General features: G+C 41.3%; 1 protein-coding gene across 2 annotated transcripts in view; it reads right to left on the reverse strand.

The window, feature by feature from the left end:
• Positions 1-17,110, reverse strand: part of AMOT (angiomotin) — a 67,172-nt gene extending 50,062 nt beyond the window's left edge. Inside the window, exons 1-3 of one of the 2 annotated variants that reach the window (XM_080653717.1) lie at positions 16,708-17,110; positions 7,386-7,463; positions 637-785 (exon numbers count right to left, since the gene is read on the reverse strand). The gene's annotated coding sequence lies outside the window, so the exon portion shown is untranslated. The remainder of the gene's footprint in view (positions 1-636; positions 786-7,385; positions 7,464-16,707) is intronic. The other variant, XM_080653718.1, reaches the window with a different exon arrangement.
• Between the last annotated feature and the right edge of the window lie 3,621 nt (positions 17,111-20,731).

Below are 20,731 nucleotides of genomic sequence, written 5' to 3' on the forward strand. Positions count from 1 at the left end.
TTCCTAGATGAGAACTCTGGAATCCTGGTTACAAGGACCTGATTTCTATATTAAATAGCCTCTGAAAACATGACCCCCTTTCCTTTAGCCTTACAGGGCGTGAAAGACGTGTATGGTAGATAAAGTACAGTCATCTTCTCTCCTCTCACACTTCTTGCATCATTATGCTACCTGGTTTCCAATTATTGTACAGAGTAGCTAACCTTCCAAAGGCCCTTTTTAAATCTCATTAATCGTATTTTGGGGGAAGAGCACACCAAGGGGCTGAGCAAACTGCCCTCAAGTTCCCTTTGCCTCCCTCCCTCCCTCCCAGTGACCCACTGGGGGTCCTGTATTTAAACTGTCAGATTGGGATTTTCTGATAGGCTGAGAAATATAACATATAAATCTCTTTTAGTGTCTGGAAAAATGACTACAAAACTACTTTTCCTTTCTCAAAAAATGGAAACAGGAGTATGTATGGTCACAGGAAAATCATTTATAAACCCCTCTTGCAAGGCAATGAAATCCAGACATTGAGCTACCCCAGACCCTGAAGAGTAAGTATACCACCCCCTCCCATTCCACACCCACCCCATCCTGCACACACACAGGCTCGCACACACACAGGCACACACACACATTGGTGATCCATACCTATTTCTGCTTTCTTTTAGGCTTAAAGCCTTGATCAGGATAGGGAATTCTTGCTTATGAGCAGCTCCAGAAACCGCAACGGCAGATTCCCTCTCCCCTAACACTCAGGTTCAGGTTAAGCGCCGCCAAGAGTCCAACCAGTGGTCACTCTGAAATGTTCAGGAGGGGGAGGGAGGAGAAATAAAAACGTCGTTTCTATTTTGCCACCAATGGCCAACTGTTAACCAAACCAGTCCTTCCAAGGGAATGACTTATCCTCCTATGTGCTTGCCTTTTATATGAGTGGCAGAATCCATTTCCACCAAGACAAAAAGAAATGTCACTATCCAGCAGTATGTTCAGATCGGCCAGTCTCCAGGACATGGAAATGTCCAGGTCTGAGACTGGGAGATTGCTCTGCTCTAGCCTCACAGCCCCAAAAGCCGCTGCTTCAATTCTGAGTTGGAATGATGGGTGATGGCAGAAGCCATAACCACAGTCACCTTTAGGGTGTTTCCTTTAAATTGCTATCAGTAGCAGGACAGTTGAGTGAGGCCCTGCATCCCAGAGGAAAAGGCGGTCATCAGAGGGCAGGTTTTTGGTCAAAAATTCAACTGCTACAGCCTCAGCTGGGCAAAAGCAATCCCAAACTCTTTTTTACCCAAGTCATTAAGTATTTATTGCATACTGGCTATTCCAGATACTTTCCAGCCTAATGCTAGAGGAATACAACAGACACACAACATATTTTTCCTGCCCTCACAGAGCTTACAATCTGATCGATGCCCCATCCATGCTTCCTGGAGCAGCAAAGGCAACTGCCCTTCTCAGTGCATAGCAGCAACCCCTCTCCCTCAAGAAGATGCCTCCACTTGCTTTCTCAGCACTTCCACAGCCCCGGTGTCTCTAAAAAGGAAAGGCTAGACTCACACAATCAAGACTAACTGCAAACACCCACCAGATATGGGTTTGAGATAGTCCTCATTTCTAATTACTGCTTTGACCCTCAGAAAAGGCCCTGCAGGTCCAACCAAAATGGTTATCAATCTGAAGAGTTTGTGTTTAGGTGGCATGCAGATGATCCACATTCTTATTTTCTGTCCTGCCTTAGGCATGACTCACTCATATCACTTAAAGGAAAGGCTTTAATCTGCACCAGAGACACCATTTGTGGAGCAAGGCAATGCAAAAGAAGCACACAAGCATCTCTGCATTTCGGGAGCATGTCCAAAACACTGGAGTTTTTTAAAAATCCACAAAACTGCACAGTGATTAATTTAACATTATTTCCTTGCAATGTTGCCAAAAATAAAATGAACAGATATAGAGTGAGAAAACATGGAAATTTGCCTTTCCATCTTGTTTTGGCCCAATGTGTAATCATAAGCAAAAGCAAAAGCATCTCCCATCTGCAAGGTAATTATTTTGGGGTGTCTCCCCTAATTTCAAAGAGAGGAACAACTTCTAATTGGAATCAAAGCTGGACTATTAACAGAGCTATGGTAAATAACCACTGTGCTTCTGTTGTCCAATTCTGAACAACAACAAAAAAAGTTGTCTTTTTAAAAACTGAAGCACGCAGAAAACAGCCCCAGGCTTCTAAACTTGGACCCCTGGAGAGAAACCACCATACAATTCTTTGCCAGTACTACTTAGATTCTTCATGCCAATCTTGACTGGCTTGCTTCTAATGCCCAGCTCCTCACCATAAAAATTTTACTTGTCCAAAGTCTTACTCTCTTTCCTTAATTTTGTCCTCTCTCTTACATATCCTTTTCAAAACTCAAATCATTTTAAGTCAACCGGACACAGACTGTCCCTCCCCATTACCCCACCGCCTGGCCTTTTTTGTTTCTGTTTAGAAGAGGAAAAGAACTTAGCCTAAGAAAAAAGCTTTGCTGATTTCTCTCCAGCTTGCTGATTGCTTCTTAAAAAACTTATGTTCATCTACATATTAAGAGTCACATAAAAATGAAAACACTACTCCATTTATTTATTAGAGAAAGGAAAAGAAAATATTCTTGTCTCGTGTGCAAGAACTAAAATAGTATGAACTCTGAAACCTTTAATCTTCCCACAGATTTAATCACCCCAACTGTCAGGGGTCTGACATCATCTTCAATCAATAAAATAACCTTGTTTCTCCTGGACAAGCAGACTGTCCCTGAGGATATCTGATAGGGGAAGAAAGGATATCTGTGGTTCTCTCTTTAAAAATGCAATTTGAATCTATATATTCAACTCTTCTGTAGTAATAACAGGTCAGCAAGGCCAAGCTAAATTCTTACTCCATCTGCAGTCGTTGGCCTCTCCCAGTATACCTGGGAGACTGAGCCAAAATACATTAGTGAGAGCCCAGATGTTTCCCAACCCAAGTCCCAGAAAATCAACATGACAAGGTGGCCAAATTCTCCCCCTTCAAATAAATTTTGAAATATGCCTATAAGATCTTCTCTTTGTCCCTTCTATCTCCTCCTATTCTACCCCCACCCCTCACTCCACCAACCATGATGAAGAATCTAAGTCTAGGAAACCTGTTTTTCTGCTAAATCTTGGTCAACTTGTTCATACAATTTTACCTCCAGTTCTCTGGAAATAAGCCAGTTCAAAGTTTTCCCTGTATCTGCATGCACATATTTGTGCATAACACACACACACACACACACACACACACCATCCCACACAAAGAGAGGCAAAATGGCCCACTGAATTCTCTCATGTCCTCTCAGATTGGTCCATATTGTGGCCTGAAGTGTCCTAGGGAACACCTTTCCCAATAATCTTGCAACTCAGGATACTAATTCACTTCCTCTGGGAGGTAAGAAACAATGGTCCCTTTGCAGGTTAGCCCTAAACTTTCTATGGGTAATGGGCAGGCAGTATAAACACCATGGTTAAGAGCCAGAGCCTAGAGTTACTCTATCCAAGTTCAAATTCTGGATCTATGGTTTACTAACTTACCTCATACATGTCTCTTGACCTCCCCAAGTCTCAAATTTCATCATTTGCAAAATAGGAATAATGGTGCTCATGCCTCATAGGGTTTCATAAAGCTGAAGGGAGGTAATCCATGTAAAGTATAAACACAGATCCTGGTACATAGTAAAGACTCAGTAAAAGATAGCTATTAATATTATTATTTCAAACTGGCTTTTTTTTTTTCTAGAAGGCTCTACAATTTTATAAAGTAAGGTTGATTTTGTAAAATCTTTATTTGCAACTCAGTTTGTATGCAGAGGTCCTTAAATCAGTGAATGTTGGAAGAAAGACTTTTGGGAGACCATCCAGTGGTCCAACCCTCCTTTTTTATAGATGAAGAGGCCAGAGCTTAAAAGGGGTCTGGGTCAGGGCCAGAATGCAGGTTTTATTACTCCAAAGGGAACAGTCCTTCCACTAAAATATATTATCTAGCATATTAGTTTATACATAGAAGATGCTTAATAAATATTTATTAAATTGAATTGACTCTAGTTTTAAAAGACTATGAATGGGGCTTAATGCTACCACCAATTTTTCAATTCCATTACAAGTAAAATGATAATGGGGAGATCCAAACAGGTGAGAGGTATGTGTTTAGTTAGAAGTATGTGGAAGGACCTTACACAATAGCTCCTCTGTAGGCCAAGATATGGAGATAGGTTGGGGAATAGAAGGAACCTCCACTGATCAATATTTCCAGGCCCCTGTTGTAGGTCTTGTCAACATCATAATGACTTGGTACTTACTGTTACTTAAGTCTAGCACTAGCTTAAGAAAAGGCTTTGAGTCAGCCCCACTTCTTTGCTCCTAGCTCTACCTCAATCTAGATTAGGTTGGAAATTTATTTTAAGAACCACAGTAAGACCTTGGCATTTCCAAATCTTACTGAGGATCAGTATCAGTTATCTGTTTCTGAGATGGCAACCCAAAGGTGTGGTCAATTTGGTCCCAGTTTTACTTTTCTGTACTATAAATCAATTAAGTAGAACATGTTAACAGACAACAAAAGTGATTAACCCTAAAATGTACATGAGCAGTGAAATACTGGGTAACAAGAAAAATACTGTTGCCACCACTCCTCCACTTTGCTCCACACATACTCATTCCAAGGGAGGAATAAATAGATCACACCATCACATCCTATTTCTTCTTGCCTCAGAAAGAATATAAGCAGTCCATAAAATCATATTGAGTATAAACTGAGAAAAGGTTAAAAATATACCCAGAAGCTATCTACTTTACCAATATCCTATCTTCAATGGCATACTACTCACTTTTATTTTTACTTATTTTACAAGTAATATAAGCACAACATGCAAATATTTATAACAGAAAAAAATCAATCATAATCCTAGCAAACCAACCGAAACATTGTTAATATTATAGAATATTTCCTTTAGTTTTTTCTTTGTATACTTGTGTTTTTGCAAAGCAATGAAATATGAATGTACATGTAACTTTGGATCCTACATTTCACTTTATCAAAAGCACTTTCTCCATGTTGAAGCATAGACTTCATAACAAATACTGCAATGACTGTGTAATAGTCCATTAAATGAGTGTATCAAGATTCACTTACCCATTTTCCAATTATTCGGACATTTAAATTGCTTTCAATTTTGTTCTAGTCTAAATAATGTTATAAAAACATCTTTTGATTTGGCCTTTTTCAATATTTTGGATTGTTTCCTAATGATAGAATCCCAAAAGTAAAATTAATGGTCAAGGAGCATGAATGTTTTTAGACAAACCACTAAAAAAATAAAACTAGCAAAACATCAAAGTCCCATGAAATCTCTCCTTCATTTAACGAAAAGTTATCCTGCTCCCATTTCTCCATCAGGGCAGAACAGGACTCCTGGGAGGGAATGAAGCCAAGAGAAGCAGTGTAGTATCCCAGTGACTTTCAAAATGGCAGAGTGGAATGTGGACTCCCTTGTGAATCCAGCTTGCATGCACTTGTCCCAAATTGCCACCCAGTCAAGAAGCTCATTAGTAAAAGTATCAGGTGGATGAGAATAGATTCATGGCCTGTAATGGCTTATATCATGTTTCATTTTTTGCCCTTGGAAAGATCTGACAGTCAGCTTGAAGACATTCAGTTCTAGTGACCCCACATGCTAAATTCTCAGAATTAAATTGGTTAGTTTTCCAATATCAATATTCAATATATTTGACAGGGTATTGTGCTATATAGAACTAAGCATATATAACCAATGTACCTGTGCAACTCTATTTTCAGCCACAGTTAAGGTGGCACATTTAAGGTCAGCCATGTTTAATATTATATGGCTAAGTGGTATCTGTCTTTAATGGCCAAGGTGTTATAGACAGAGGTTTATTTGCAAACTCGACCATAAAAGTCATTCAGTCCTAAGGCAGGGGAGGAAACAGGCCAGAGATGCCTTAGCAAGAGCAGACACAACAGGCATCTTTCCTGGGCTGCTTAGTGAGAATTCTCAGAAGAGAACAGTACTTTCCACCTTCTCCTTGGAGGTTTTCCCCTAATCTTTTTCCATTTTCCCCTTGCCCCCAACTCTGCTCAATATGGAAAATTAATTCTCTCTCCTCACAGTTTCTATTGGACTTTGTATACATCTCTATTAGAACAGTTATCATACCATATTTTCCACAAACATGTATTAAGCACTTAACTATAGCCAGAAACTGCAAAGGTCCTAGGGCAGGGGTGGGCAAACTTTTTGACTCGAGGGCCACAATGGGTTCTTAAACTGGACAGGAGGGCCGGAACAAAAGCATGGATGGAGTGTTTGTGTGAACTAATATAAATTCAAAGTAAAGGAGCGGAGGGGAGAGCAAGAGAACCCTCCGCTCTTTTGGCTCTGCGGGCCAGATAGAATAGCCAAACGGGCCGGATCCGGAGCGCGGGGCCGTAGTGTGCCCACGGCTGTCCTAGGGTGAATTGAGAGAGAGAGAGAGAGAGAGAGAGAGAGAGAGAGAGAGAGAGAGAGAGAGAGAGAGAGAGAAAACAGAGTCCAGTCCTCAAGGAGCTCCCAATCAAGCAGTGGGGCACAATCCAACAGGAAATCAGGGATATAAGCAGTTAACTCTGGCAACACAGAGGACTCTGCAAAAACTTCTGAGCCACCTGAGTAAAGCTTCACAGAGGAACAGACCTACTAGTATGAGCTGAGTAGGAGACATGTAATCTGATAACTGACTTGCTTATGGAGAAGTTGGAAAGGGAGGAGTCAAAGATAAGTTGAGATATATCTTTGGGATTCATTAGCATATGGATAACAGCTAAGGTCAAAGAGTGGGCTGGAACATATAGAGTAGGAGCAGACTAGAATCAAAAACGAAACTAGGTTGGGTCCCTGAAAAAAGTGAGCAAGGGTCAGGTACTTGGCAAATGTGAGCATGCGAGAGAAATTCCTTTATTTACTTATGGCTCCCCCTCCTTCCCCTTACACCTTCAATCTAGACCTTGGAATACACTGCTCCAGGAATGGAAGTCCCCAGTTACAATGCAGAGAGGAAAAAAAAAGTTCATTCTTGTCCTTTACGCTTCTAAGTACCCACACAGAAATCCCTTAATATGTTGAGCCAGAAATGGAAGTTGTTAGACTGCAAGATCTTAGAGGGCACGGGCTGAGTGCAAGCTTTTCTTCTGTGTTATTCCTAACACCTAAAACTTTAATTGGTACATAAATTATGCTTAATAATTGCATAGAGAGTAAATAACAACTTCCCAAAGACTTTGCTAGAGACAATAAAAAAAAAAAGAAAAGGAATGAAAGATATACTAGCAGTAACAGTAATATTATTACCTTTAGTTTCTCAGCCTTTCTTCTAAGGAGACAAAAGCTCTTTCACTTCTGTTATCTTATTTGTCCTTCTCAGCAGCTCTGTGAGGAAATAAAGGCAGATGTGATTAATTCTATTTTACAACTGCAGAAGCTTAGGTCCAGGACAGATAGCTAATGACAACTAATTTGACCAAGGTTTCACTGTGGCCCACTGGTTGGACCAGGATAAGAATCCAGGTCCTGTGACTTCCTGCCCTGTGCTGGGTTACTAGACACAAACCCTTACAGAACTGACTCTTCAGTTTTTAAGAGGACAGTTCACAAGAGAAATTCATTAGGAAAGCAGATTCCCCAGGGCTCCAACAGCATCTTGAGCAAGCTAGTGCACTGCACCTACAAGAAAATATCTAAGACGTTTCCCCTTACCAATACTGGAACGGCTAAATATAATGTGCAGTGGTGCTCCACTAACATAATTAGGAGCTCCCTGTTTTGCTGTACCCCTTTGGAAGGGAGCCTCATCTGACTTGTGTCTGAGTAGGGCTCAGGTGCTGACTACAAGTGTGGCATCCAGCAGGTGCATGAACAGGAGCCAGCGTTTGATATCTTCATACCAAAGGGCCTGAGTCACTCCCCAGAGTCAGCCCCTCCTCCTCATGCTGACTTGCAAGTCCCAAGAACCTGTTCTGACTGAGTTGCCATTTCGAAACTAAATCTCATCCCTGCCTTCCCAGGAAGTAGGGTGAAATCAGTTAAACTACAAATCACATAACCCAGCCAACTTGCCCACCCTTCAAAACTCTAGGGCAGCCCTAACCGGCTTGGCTCAGTGGATAGAGGGTCAGCCTGCGGACTGAAGGGTCCCAGGTTCGATTCCAGTCAAGGGCATGTACCTTGGCTGTGGGCACATCCCCAGTGGGGGTTGTGCAGGAGGCAGCTGATCGATGTTTCTCTCTCATCGATGTTTCTAACTCTCTATCTCTCTTCCTTCCTCTCTGTAAAAAATCAATAAAATATATTAAAAAAAAAACAAACTCTAGGGCAGGCATATGCTGCAGGTATAGCATCAGGGAATACAGTGTGGTGAAAAAGTAGGTTTACAGTTGTGAGCATGTGAATCAGTTTATTCTTGTATTATTATTTAGTAACTAGAGGCCCAGTGCACAAAATTTGTACATGGGTAGGGTCCCTAGGCCTGCACAGCCATCAGGGCCTATCAGGGCCTTCCCTGGCTGCTGGCTGCCGGCCGGGGCCTTCCTTTGTTCCGCACCACCCCCTGTTGGTCAGTGCACATCATAGTGAATGATTGAACTCCCAGTCTCCTGGTCAAACTCCTGAGGGGACACTTTGCAATTAGCCTTTTATATACACTGAGTGGCCAGATTATTATGATCTCTGAACACATAATAATCTGGCCACTCAGTGTATATATATTAGAGGCCTGGTGCATGAATTCGTGCATGGGTGGCGGGGGGTCCAGCCAGCCTGGCTAGGGGGAGGGAACATGGGCGGTTGGCCGGCGTGCCTGCTGGTCGAACTCCTGGTCAAGGGGACAATTTGCATATTAGCCTTTTACTATATAGGATATACACTGAGTGGCCAGATTATTATGCGTTCAGAGATCATAATAATCTGGCCACTCAGTGTATATACTAGTAGATGATTGTATTACTTTCCATTCAAACTGTAAACCTACTTTTGCCCAACCTTGTAATGACTTTCCCTTGCTAGTTAGGGGGGAAAGGAGTGCCACACAGACACACAATACATATTTAGCTACTGAGCACTTATTCTATTTCAAATGGCCCTGAAACCTCAGGATCAAGTATTCATTCTCTTTAAAAAGGTGGAGTACAGAAGAAAGAACGTGCTAGGAATCCAGAACTCTAGTTCCCATCATAAACACTGTCCTTCAGGCTGCCAAGGGAGAACTGCTAGCCTAGTCACAAAAAGTACCAGGTCAGAAAAATCATCACATTGCCCTAATGGAAGCCTAACTGAGAGCCTGAGGCAGACAGAATGTTCTTGGGGGTAGAGGGGGTCATCAAAATTTTCTTAGCACCAAAAATTGTTTTCTTTAAAAAAAACAATTTGCCTCTCCCAAACACATACACACACACACAGAGAGAGAGAGAGAGAGAGAGAGAGAGAGAGAGAGAGAGAGAGAGAGAAGAGAAACTAATTATAGAAGAAAAAAACAAATGTTAACTTAATAAAATGGTTTTCTTGTCATTTGTCATATTATTCCAATTCATACGGGAAACTCAATTTAATAAGCATTGGTTTACATCCCATGATCCAGAAAGTAAAACTGGCTACTAAACTAAAATGTGATCACTGTATATAAACAGAGTGAAACAAGAATCTGAACTGAAAACCTAAATGTAATGAGGAGAAAATTAGATTTCTTCAATATAGGCAATCTAAATAATTTTCCCCATCTGTGATTTTTATCTTTGTTTCCTATCATATGAAAAAATGTCATTAATTCAATGAAAATCTATGCCCCTTGAAAACAACCCAAATGATTAGGTAATATACTAATTAGCTTCCTAATGGGGAAGGTTTTAATTGAACTATTCTATAATCTTCATCAAAGATTCCAGGGCAACTTCATAAAAGGATGTCAAACCTGGCCCATATTTTTATCCCCTCAAAAATAATTCTCAATGCACAGAAACACAGAAAGCTTATTTCTCTTCAATGCTGTTAACACTCGGGCCACTAAATTTTCTGATGTCAGCAATCCCCTTCCCACAAATATTCCAAGTATGCACCACCGTCATTCTCCTTTCAATTATGTGGTTTCTCTGCTCCTTTACTGATTGAGTCCAGGCCTCTAGGATAATGAGAAGCATGTGCAAGGAAAATATGCTCTTAAAAAACACATACATCAGTTTCATCTGCATTATGAAAGGAGGGGAGATCATTTGTCCATATCAAAAGGATAAAAATATAGAGTTTGCTATGGGTTATATAAAGGGAAAAAAAGAGATTGGCATCAGTGCCTAAAGTTGGGGGTAGTTATTTTTATCTGAAGCAACACCAATAAGAATAAGAGAGACCCTTTCCAGTTTGGCCACATTTATATTTAATGCTATCTTAATGTTGCTTTTGGGGGTATTTAAGTCCTGACATACACATGGAAATGAGCCATGAATTGTACAGCAAGCATAAATATTCCATCATTAATAAAAACCAGCTGTGTATAAAACACTACAATGGCTGGGTTTCAGTTACTGGCTATCATCAGTATGTGTCACAAGCAAATATTACTCAAAACTTTCTCCTTTCTCCTTTAAAACACACACACACACACACACACACACACACACATACACACACAAACAGAAATCTGCTTCACTCTTTTTAATCTTCTGGAAGAGCTTTGAAGAACTCACTAAAGTGTATGGCACATTTCAACTAATGTGTCTTTTTTAAGTTATTTTCATCATCCTGTGAGATGCTACAGTCCTCCTACTAGAACTTCAACTTACCACATAGAATGAAAATGTTTAATTCATTATTTTAAGAGCCAAGAGGGTCAATAATACAAATGATGGTACAATCAATTATAGCCAATAAGGCAATGAAGCAAAGGACACTGTAAGAGAGCAAAGCTCATTAAAAGTCAACACCTGCTCAGGACCCTATAATAAGCCTGCTCTGCCATCATGCAAACACCTTTCCTCCAATGACCTCAAAGCTTGTGCCCAATATGAAGCATGCCTAAAAACCTCTGTGAAGTATTAATATCCTTGCTTCCCAGAAGGGTAACTGAAGCTCAGAGCAGCTAATTCATTTACCCTTGGTAACATGGCAAGTCAGAGAGGGTTGGGCAGAGAAACACAGAGCCTAGCTTCAAGTCACACAGTCTAATGATATTTCATGGCGTGGGGACAATAGTGAAAGTGACTTTACAAATGTGAAGGACCGTCAATAGAGTTAAAAATATTTTCAAAAATTACCTTAGGAGATTTAGCAAATATATCCATCTGCATTTTCCCACGAATACATATCATTTTATTTTTATTCTTTTCATATTTTATTGATTTTTCAGAGAGAGGAAGGGAGAGGGATAGAGAGTTAGAAACATCGATGAGAAAGAAACATCGATCAGCTGCCTCCTGCACACCCCCCACTGGGGATGTGCCTGCAACCAAGGCACATGCCCCCGATCAGAATCGAACCTGGGAACCTTCAGTCCGCAGGCCGACGCTCCATCCACTGAGCCAAACCAGTTAGGGAATGAACACATATCATTTTAAAACGACCCTGCACTGAACTTGGTACTAAGTATTAAAAACCCATACTTTACCTTCCTGATCTGATTAAAGAAATCTAATCTAATTTATGATGAGCCACTGGTTTTCAGGAATGAGTCCATCCAAAATTGGAGATAATATGTATATTACAACTTTGCTATCAAAGGAAAATTAAAGGACCCTGTAACTGAACTTTCACTATATGGTGAAGGTCTCAAACGAAGAACCCATTATGTGTGAGTTATCTTGCTACCCCTACATATCTTATATTTAATTGTCTGAAGTCCTTAGTTTCCTTACTATTTTTACTCTAATTTAAATGTATTATTTTCAAAGCTATAAAACAAAATGTTTGTGCTTTCTTGATTTTCCTTCTCATTCAGGAATTCCATAGTCTACCCAAATTTGTACCTTCTTGGTGGGATATCATGATACAATGATTTGAGGATCATTAGTGATTTAGACAAAATAGTGGACCCTCATTTTATTTTTGCTTAAAATGAATGATGGAGGAGTAACAGAAGGTCAAGGAAGTAGAATTAACAGCTTTGCTCAATACATGAGCACCCCTAGATCACACCTACTCTCTCAAAAAACAAACCTATAGGATTCTTCATGTAAATTTAGTCAGGTTCTGACTTCATTCCTCCACATAGGTTTACAAAGTCTTAGGTGGGTAATTTATTTAAAAGCAACAGTGGACATTTCTATGACTCTGCAAAATCCATATTAGTTGAGAAACAAGGACTGAAAGGAACTAGAAAAAAATGAAAGCAGGTGAAGTGCTAGGATGATGGGATTCTCAACCAAGTTTTGGGCAGAGTCTTAGTTTTTAAATGAGATATGTTGTTAAAATACAAAACAGAATGCATTCATATTAATATATCCTTACAGACTTTTAAAAATTATCCAGATGACTACATGATTGTATTTCTAACAACTGTTGCACCCCATTCTAGTAGGACTCATTCATGTTCACACCAGAAACTGAGGCCTAGGAAAAGAACCATAACTTTTTATTTTTATTTATTTTTTAAACTAGAGGCCTGGTGCATGGATTCATGCACATTGAAAGGAAATTAATTAGAAAAAATATTTTAGAGGCCGGGGAGGTTCCTGGGGAGATTGGCCAGCCGAGGAAGGACCATGGGAGGGCTCCAGGGCATGTCCGGCCCATCTTGCCCAGTCCCCATCAGCAGGACCCCAGCAGTAAGCTAACCTACCGGTCAGAGCATCTGCCCCCTGGTGGTCAGTGAACATCATAGCGACTGGTCGAACAAACAGTCGGACACTTAGCACATTAGGCTTTTATTATATAGGATCCTCACCCGAGGATATTTTTTCCATTGATTTTTAGGGAGAGTGGAAGGAAAAGGGAGAGACAGAGAAACATTGATGTAAGCGAGACATCAATTGGTTGCCTCCCACATGTGCCCAACCAGGGCCAGGGATTGAACCTGCAACCTTGACTGGAATCAAACCCGGGGGGGGCGGGGTCCTTCAGTCTGCAGGCTGATGCTCTGTCCACTGAACCAAACTGGCTAGGGCTGAGAACCATAAACTTTTGAGGACTGGTTCTCAAAATCACCCTGTCCAACCCTTACAATTTACAGAGGAGAAAACTTGCCAAGGGTGGTATACTGAGTTAGATTTGGGCCAAGACCCCAGGTCCTTTTCACCAATACGCTCACTAAGAAAGCTTATCATACATAGCTTCTTAAATTCGCTGCTATTTACCTGAAGTAATTTTCTGTGCCTTTGAGGTATTCAAATACAATAACTGGAATTAAAATATTTCAGCTATATAGAGACTCCCATCCTTATCATTATCAAAGTCTGTAAAGTCTGATTTATTTCCATCAAGTCATACTGGCTCCCTTCTCCAAGTGGTTGTAGGCTACAGCTAAAGTTGACCAGCATTATTACAAGCCAAAATGATTTAGACAATTAACTCCATACTAAACAACAAAAAGATTTCAAAGGCCAACTAATGTTCTCACATAAGTCAAACAATAATAATTACAACAGATGTGTAATGTCTTCCTTTCTGCAATAAATATCTTTCAGAGAAGGCTCAGCTATAGTGAATTTTTATATATCAAGTAATAGTTCAAAGGCACTAACTAGGAAAGCGAGTTCTTTTAAAAAAAAAAAAAAACACAAACAAACAAAACAAAACAAAAAAAAACCACCTGTAGTGGATTCTTTTATAAAGCAAATGACCTCCCATTTTCCTTTTTTTTAAAGTCCAGAATTTGTATGTTGTGAGTGGAAGGGGAGACATCCCTCCTTTCTCTGGGTTAAAAGGTATACAAAACCCACCACGGAGCAGAGTAATGCAGTATGGACTGCCTGATTAATGCTATCTTCATTCCTGGGACCAAATTCTAACCTTTGACTTGGAATGGGACTCTAAATTTTGAACCAAAGTCTACATAAGGCAGCAAGGAATGAAGAAGTCAGCAAGACTAAAGCCAATATGTCATAGTAAGCCACCAACAAAAATTCTTGGGGACAGGAAATCAATGGAGCACAATTCTAAACAAATTGGTTTAGTCCCAAGCTAATTAACTTGTCAAGCAGATCTCCAACCCACTGAATCCAATGGGGGTAAGAGGTGATGTAATAGATTTGGGAACATTTACCCATTTACCATCCTAAAAGGCTTGGCCACAAATACACACACCTCCTCCACTCCTTTCAGTGGTTTTAAGCTGGGCTTAATGTGTGCAAAGGACAATTTCTTCCAGACAGTACCTAATACACTGTTCTCATGCATTCCAAATGCTCAGTCTCCATGGAGGAGGCTACCTGGTCACAAGCATTTCCAAAGCGGGAATATATCCTCTACTCATCCTCATTGGTAACCTCACCACCAACAAAACAACTTCTAACCATCCTGAGAATTCGGGGAGACTTTTTAGGGGGAAAAGGAAAAGAAACCTTAAGAGGGGAGTAGAAGAGTGTGGGAAATTCCTCTTGTCTCCAAATGGGAAAAAAAGCCTTAAAAAGCTGGATCAAAGGAAGAAAGGGGGATGGGGGAGAAGGGCTGCTTAATTACAAAGACACCCTTTTAAAGAAGACGCAGGCCCTGGGAGAGCTCTTAGGAGAGGCGCAGAAGCAGATGTACCCACTTAGAATTCTGGCACTCAATGGGACCTCAAGGTCATAGCATCTATCTCTCTGTTTTCTGAATAGACTGTTCTTAAGCCATTCTAGAAAGTCTGATTCGTTCTTTATAAAACTTCAGATAATGCAACTCCACAAAAAGCTTTGGTTGTGCATTAGTCTAATAAATCATACTTCATAAACCAGAAATGACATTTCAACTTCCAAATCCAAAAGAGTATTGAATATGATTTTTTAACTCTCTTCTAAAACATTTTAAATAGGTAAACAGATCCACAACTTCTACATAAAAGTTACTGTACATACAAGTATGGTCAGAAGTTTGCTTCATATCTAGACTATGAAGTTAGGAAAAGCACTTTTCAATTTACAGACCCAGACTTTTCCAAAGAAAGAAGTATCTTAAAATTAAGTATGATGTAGTGCCAGAAACTGTCTGTAAATGACACCAGATAAACCCATACAGAATAGCTGGGACCTGAGTTATCATCTGTAAATAGATGCAACTACTCTACAACCACCTGGCTATTAAAATATCCCAGGCTAGTTATAAAATGTAGTCTAGTCAGGTCAACTTTTCCCTCCCAGCTGATCTGAAACATGATAGCCTTTAAAATTGTCACCCTGTAACGTTCCTTCTCTCCTTTCCTGCTTTCCTTTCCCCCATTAAAGTCAACCAACAAAATTATTTTAAAATATGTCAATAGTTTGTTCCCAAATAAGCAATGAGTTTGGGACATCTTGGTAATAGGTCTTTGAACACCACCATTCTTGTAAATTTGCTGTGCTTGGCCAACTGGAGATAGATAGTAGATGGGTGAAGATTTATCCCCCATCCAAAATGGTATCTCAAACTATTCTTAGCTACTAAATGAGGGTGCTGAAAGGTCTAACTGAGAAGGCTTCACAAAGGCTGGCCTGAGAAAGAAGTATTCACAAGCCTAGTTCAAGGAGACTTAAATAACCTTAGCCCTCCATTACTGAAGATTATGGTGACTATCTTTCTCTCTGAATGGAAGAGGATTATATTCAAAAAAGTTTAAAAATGTCTCCCAATTTCCACTCTTCCTCAGGAAGGGGGAAAAGGAGGAAGAAGAACTAAATGAGACATTCCAAGGTGTCAGAAAATTCTTTCTAAAATACATGCTAGAGATCAGAAATGCTGTTTCTCAAAAACTTTCCCTTGCCTCTCTCATTTAATTGTATTTAGTCCCTTGCTACAAATTATTATTACATTATTATTAGTGTTAATTTCCCAGGGATTGCTCACAGCCTACAAAGACTGTCACTTTCTATCTCACTTTTCTTTCTCTTCAGTTTCATAACTAGGTAAGTCCATCTTGCTGTTGAAACAGCAACATACAGTGACCCAGGCTTGGGACCCTCAAGACACCTGTATGATCCTGCAAAACTAGTCACTGACATATGTAATGCAGATAAGGGGCAACTCCTCCTCACCAACACACAGGTATCACTGTAGATTACTCCGTGACTTTAAGACTTCAAGAATTCAAGGCCCCCAGGGGATGGGAGTGTAAGCCCCCACCCCAACCCTAGGCATTTAGAAGGAATGCATCTAGCAATCTGAGATAAGCACGTACTTTCCTGCTGAGCTAAATGTAGACCTCAAGTTCCCCCAGGTCTTTAATTTCTTTTGTGCTTAATTACCTAGAGACCTACCTACAAGGACCCCAGGAGGCAATGAAGTAAAAGTACCATCAACTTGTGGTACCCACTAGCATCTCCATAGGATGGGAAAGGAGCACACACTTTTTAACCGATTTAACTTGCTGCACATGTCGAAAAACTCATGGCCAGCTGCAAAGAAAGGAGAACACACGGGTATCCCCACACGCATGTAGATCGACTCATGTCGACGGCTCGATCAAGTTCATGCCACCATGGATTCTGCCCCAGTTCCCCGCGAAAATTAACCAGGCGTCTCCTACCCCTGAATGCAACGAAGACAAGGTGATGACTCTCTGCTCCTTCAAGTGGCTTCGGTCCCGGGCCAAAAGCCAGGGATGGGCAGGGGAGAAGCCCCGACTCCCGGCTGCTCCCCTCTTCGCTGCTTCCTCTGGGTTTTCCTTGGTGGCAGTGGACAGGCAGGATACCGGGCCGGAGGGTGGAGCAGCGGATGGTCGGAAGCGAGACAGATTGGAGGTGGGGGTGGAGGGAGCGGTGAGAACTAAAAGAAGATGAAGCGAAAGAGAGAGGAGATGGAGGAATAAATCAGGGGTCTACCAGCTGGGGCAGTCAGAAATCTCCTTGGAAGGAAGGGGCGTGACTGCGATGAAGGCAGCTCCTGGGCAAAAGATGGGAGGTAGGGGAGGGGGACGAATGGGTGGCTTTTCTTCTTGTGGTGAGCGGCTAGGACCGCCCAGGAGCGGGAGGAGATGGGGGGGCGGGGTGGACTACGGGGGGGGGGGCGGAGTAGAGGGCGGGGGAAAAGGGAGGGAGTTTGCCTGGACCCAGGAGCGGAGGTGGGGGGGGAGGGGTGGGGAGGGAGGGAGGTGGGGGGGGGAGGGAGGCGGGGCCAAAGGGCGGGGAAGTTTCAAACAATTGAACAGGCCGGAGCTCTGGGCCCTGGCTGTCCTTCACTCATTAACGTGGCACAATTTGGTTACTGTGTCCCTAAGAGTCTACGCAAGGACTGAGTGGGAGGAAGGAAAGGGTTCTGCAAAGACTACAATAATTATTTACGGCAACAGCGGAGCGGAGTCGCGTGGGAGAGCCAGTACAGCTCCCCGCCCCACAGTAAAAGGAAGAAAAAGAACTAAAAATGCTGAAAAGCAGCTTTTCGCAAAGACTACTTAAAATAATGCAGGAAGGAGAGCGCTGCGCTCCTTCGTGTTCCTGCCCCTCTAGTTTCCTGTTATCAGCAGGCCCCCACCCAGGTCGCAGCTCTGCGAGGCACCCTCTTTTCTTCCTACGCTCCCCCTAGCCACCCCCCTACCTCCAACCACCCCAAGACCCGTCCCTGTCCCGCTCCCTGTGGCCAGCCGCTCCACCGACGGGGGGGGGGGGGGGGGGCGGCGGGGGAGGAGCTCCATAGAGCCTCCGCCTCTAGGGCGGGATGGGAGGGCCGTCCCCGGTGGAGGCTGAAGAAATGTAAGTCCCACCCACCATTCTCTTGCAGCTAACGGTTGGTGAATCCTGGCCTAGGACTCGCTTGCGATTGGTGACTTACGCTGTCGATCCGATTCTTTTGCCCCACCCGCCCACAAAATTAATAAAACTAAACAAGAGGCTATTGTCTAGCTCTCCGTTCTCCCCCAGCTACTGCTGAGAAGAGAAAGATGAGACGCTTGGCTTCTCAGTCTCCTAAGAGAGTGTGTTGGCCGGCTTCAGTACACCTTTATGGCGCTGTCTGGCCCTCTGGGAATAGGTAACTTTTCTTCCCCTTTAATTCATTAAGCCACTAGGAGGGAAGGTACGTGAAGTGTCAATGTGGTGTTCACAGTAGCGAAAAACTGATATTGCCTAAGAAACTGGGTTCAGTACAGCATCCCGGGGCACTGAAAATCTACCACTTTATACCTGGGATATGAAAACACAAAGAAACCATGTAGGGGGTAGCAGAATAACATGGAATTTGGAACTAAAGGAAGAACTCATCTGGCTCTAGCACTTACCAGTATCTGCTAGTTGTGTGAATTAAGTCTCTTAACATCTCTGAGCCTTAATTTGCCTATTAAATAAAGGTTGTAAGACATACCCTATTACTTTAATGGCACTGGTATATGAAAGTAAAATGAACTGTGTGTGAAAACCCTGTAAACCACAAAGCACCTCACACTTGTATCTGTTTCAACTTGTGCATGTCACATGGTGGAGAGTCTCACCTGTGTCTGAGAATCAAATATTTTGCTCATCTGTTTTAAGCATTTACATCCAAGGTGTGTAGGTATTGTGACTATATTTTTCAAAGTCAACCCTTTTCCTACAGTTTTCAGGGTGGATATGAAGTTGGCTCCCTGCAGTTAGAATAATAAATCACCCCTTTCTAACCAGGGTGGGTGAGATTTATTTTTTAAACAGCTCTGCAGTGGTGCCACAACCTAAATCTATTGTGGTGCTGGTACTGAAAAAGGAAATCATGCTGTGTATATCAGAAGTGAACTTGAGAAAACAAACATGAGGGAACATTTACCATGGAAACCACCATTCTCTACAGGTCCATATTTCCTAGAAAATGTTAGAAGGAGGAAGCAAGTCTAAATGTAAAGAAAGACCTTGACAGCACAAAGCTATTATAATGAATTCATGCTAATGAAAAATTGACCTCCAAATCAAGCCTGTCAAACTGGGAGCTTTCTGAAGGGCCATAGATCAAGGGATGCAAGAGAAAGTGTGCACTTAGGGAACACAGTCTCACCATGAACAGGGTCGCAGAATATAACTGAATGCAGGAAAATTAGTGGGCCCCTGCCACGTAGTGAGGTAGCCTCAGTATGCAAAGCACTCCTCTAGGACTGCTGAAAGATTCAGAAGCAAAAGCATGGGCAGAATGTATTCTTGGTATGATTCTGTTTATGCGTGAGGTGAAATTATTTGGATGATTTTTCATGAGCAAGGTGAATTTTTTTTGAGTGTTAAAGACATGGAGATATCTGGTTTTTAAATCAAGGGAAGATTATTCTCGCCTCATTGAGGAAGATACACATAAGTGGAAGCATATACTGTGCTCATGGATTGAAAGAATTAATATCATGAAAATGCCCATACTACCCAAAACAATCTATATATTCAATGCAATTCGTATTAAAATACCAATGGCATATTCCACAGATCTGGAACAAATATTCTAAAAATGTATGTGAAACCAAAAAAGGACCCAAATTGCCTCAGCAATCTTGAGAAAGAAGAACAAAGTTGGTGGTATCACAATACCTGATATCAAACTGTACTACAAAGCCATTGTAATCAAAACAGCCTGATACTGGCATAAAAACTGGCATAGAGATCAATGGGACAGAACAAAAAGCCCAGAAATCAACCCACCCCTATATAGTCAAGTAATATTTGACAAGAGGCAAGAACGGGGAAAAGAAATGCTCTTCAATAAATGGTGTTGGGAAAATTGTACAGGTACATGCAAAAAAAAATTAAACTAGAAGACTTAAATGTAAGTCTCAAAACCACAAAAATATTAGAAGAAAACATAGGCAGTAAAATTTCAAACACCTCTCGTAGCATTATTCTTGCCAATATGTATAGAGCAAGAGAAATAAAGGAAAAAATAAGCAAATGGAACTATATCAAGCTGAAAAGCTTCTGCACAGCAAAAGAAAACATCAACAAAATAAAAAGGAACCCATTGTATGGTAGAACATGTTCTCCAATGATACATCTGATAAGGGGTTAATCTCCAAAATATATAAAGAACTGATACAACTCAACACCAGGAAGACAAACAATCCAATAACAAAATGGGCAAAGGACCTAAATAGACACTTCTCCAAAGGGGACATACAGATGGCCAATAGACATGCAAAAAAATGCTCAAAGTCATTAATCATCAGAGAGTTGCAAATTAAAGCCACAATGAGATGTTACCTCACACCTGTCAGAAAAGTTACCACCAATAAAAACAAAACAAAACACAGTAAGTTCTGGTGAGGATGTGGAGAAAAGGGAGCCCTTGTGCACTGTTGGTAGAAATGCAGACTGGTGCAACCACTGTGGAAAAACAGTATGGAGTTTTCTCAAATTTAAAAATGGAACTGCATTTTGATCCAGCGATCCCACTTCTAGGAATATATACTAAGAATCCCCAAACACCAATCAGAAATAATATATGCACCCTTATGTTCATAGCAGCGTTATTTACTATAGCTAAGATCTAGAAACAGCCCAAGTGCCCATCAGTAGATGAGTGGATAAAAAAGCTGTGGAACATTTACATCATGGAATACTACACAGCCAAAAAAAGAAGGAACTCTTACCCTTTGCGACAGCATGAATGGACCT

The sequence above is a fragment of the Plecotus auritus genome, assembly GCF_963455305.1.
Source record: "Plecotus auritus genome assembly, chromosome: X".
NCBI lineage: Eukaryota > Metazoa > Chordata > Mammalia > Chiroptera > Vespertilionidae > Plecotus > Plecotus auritus.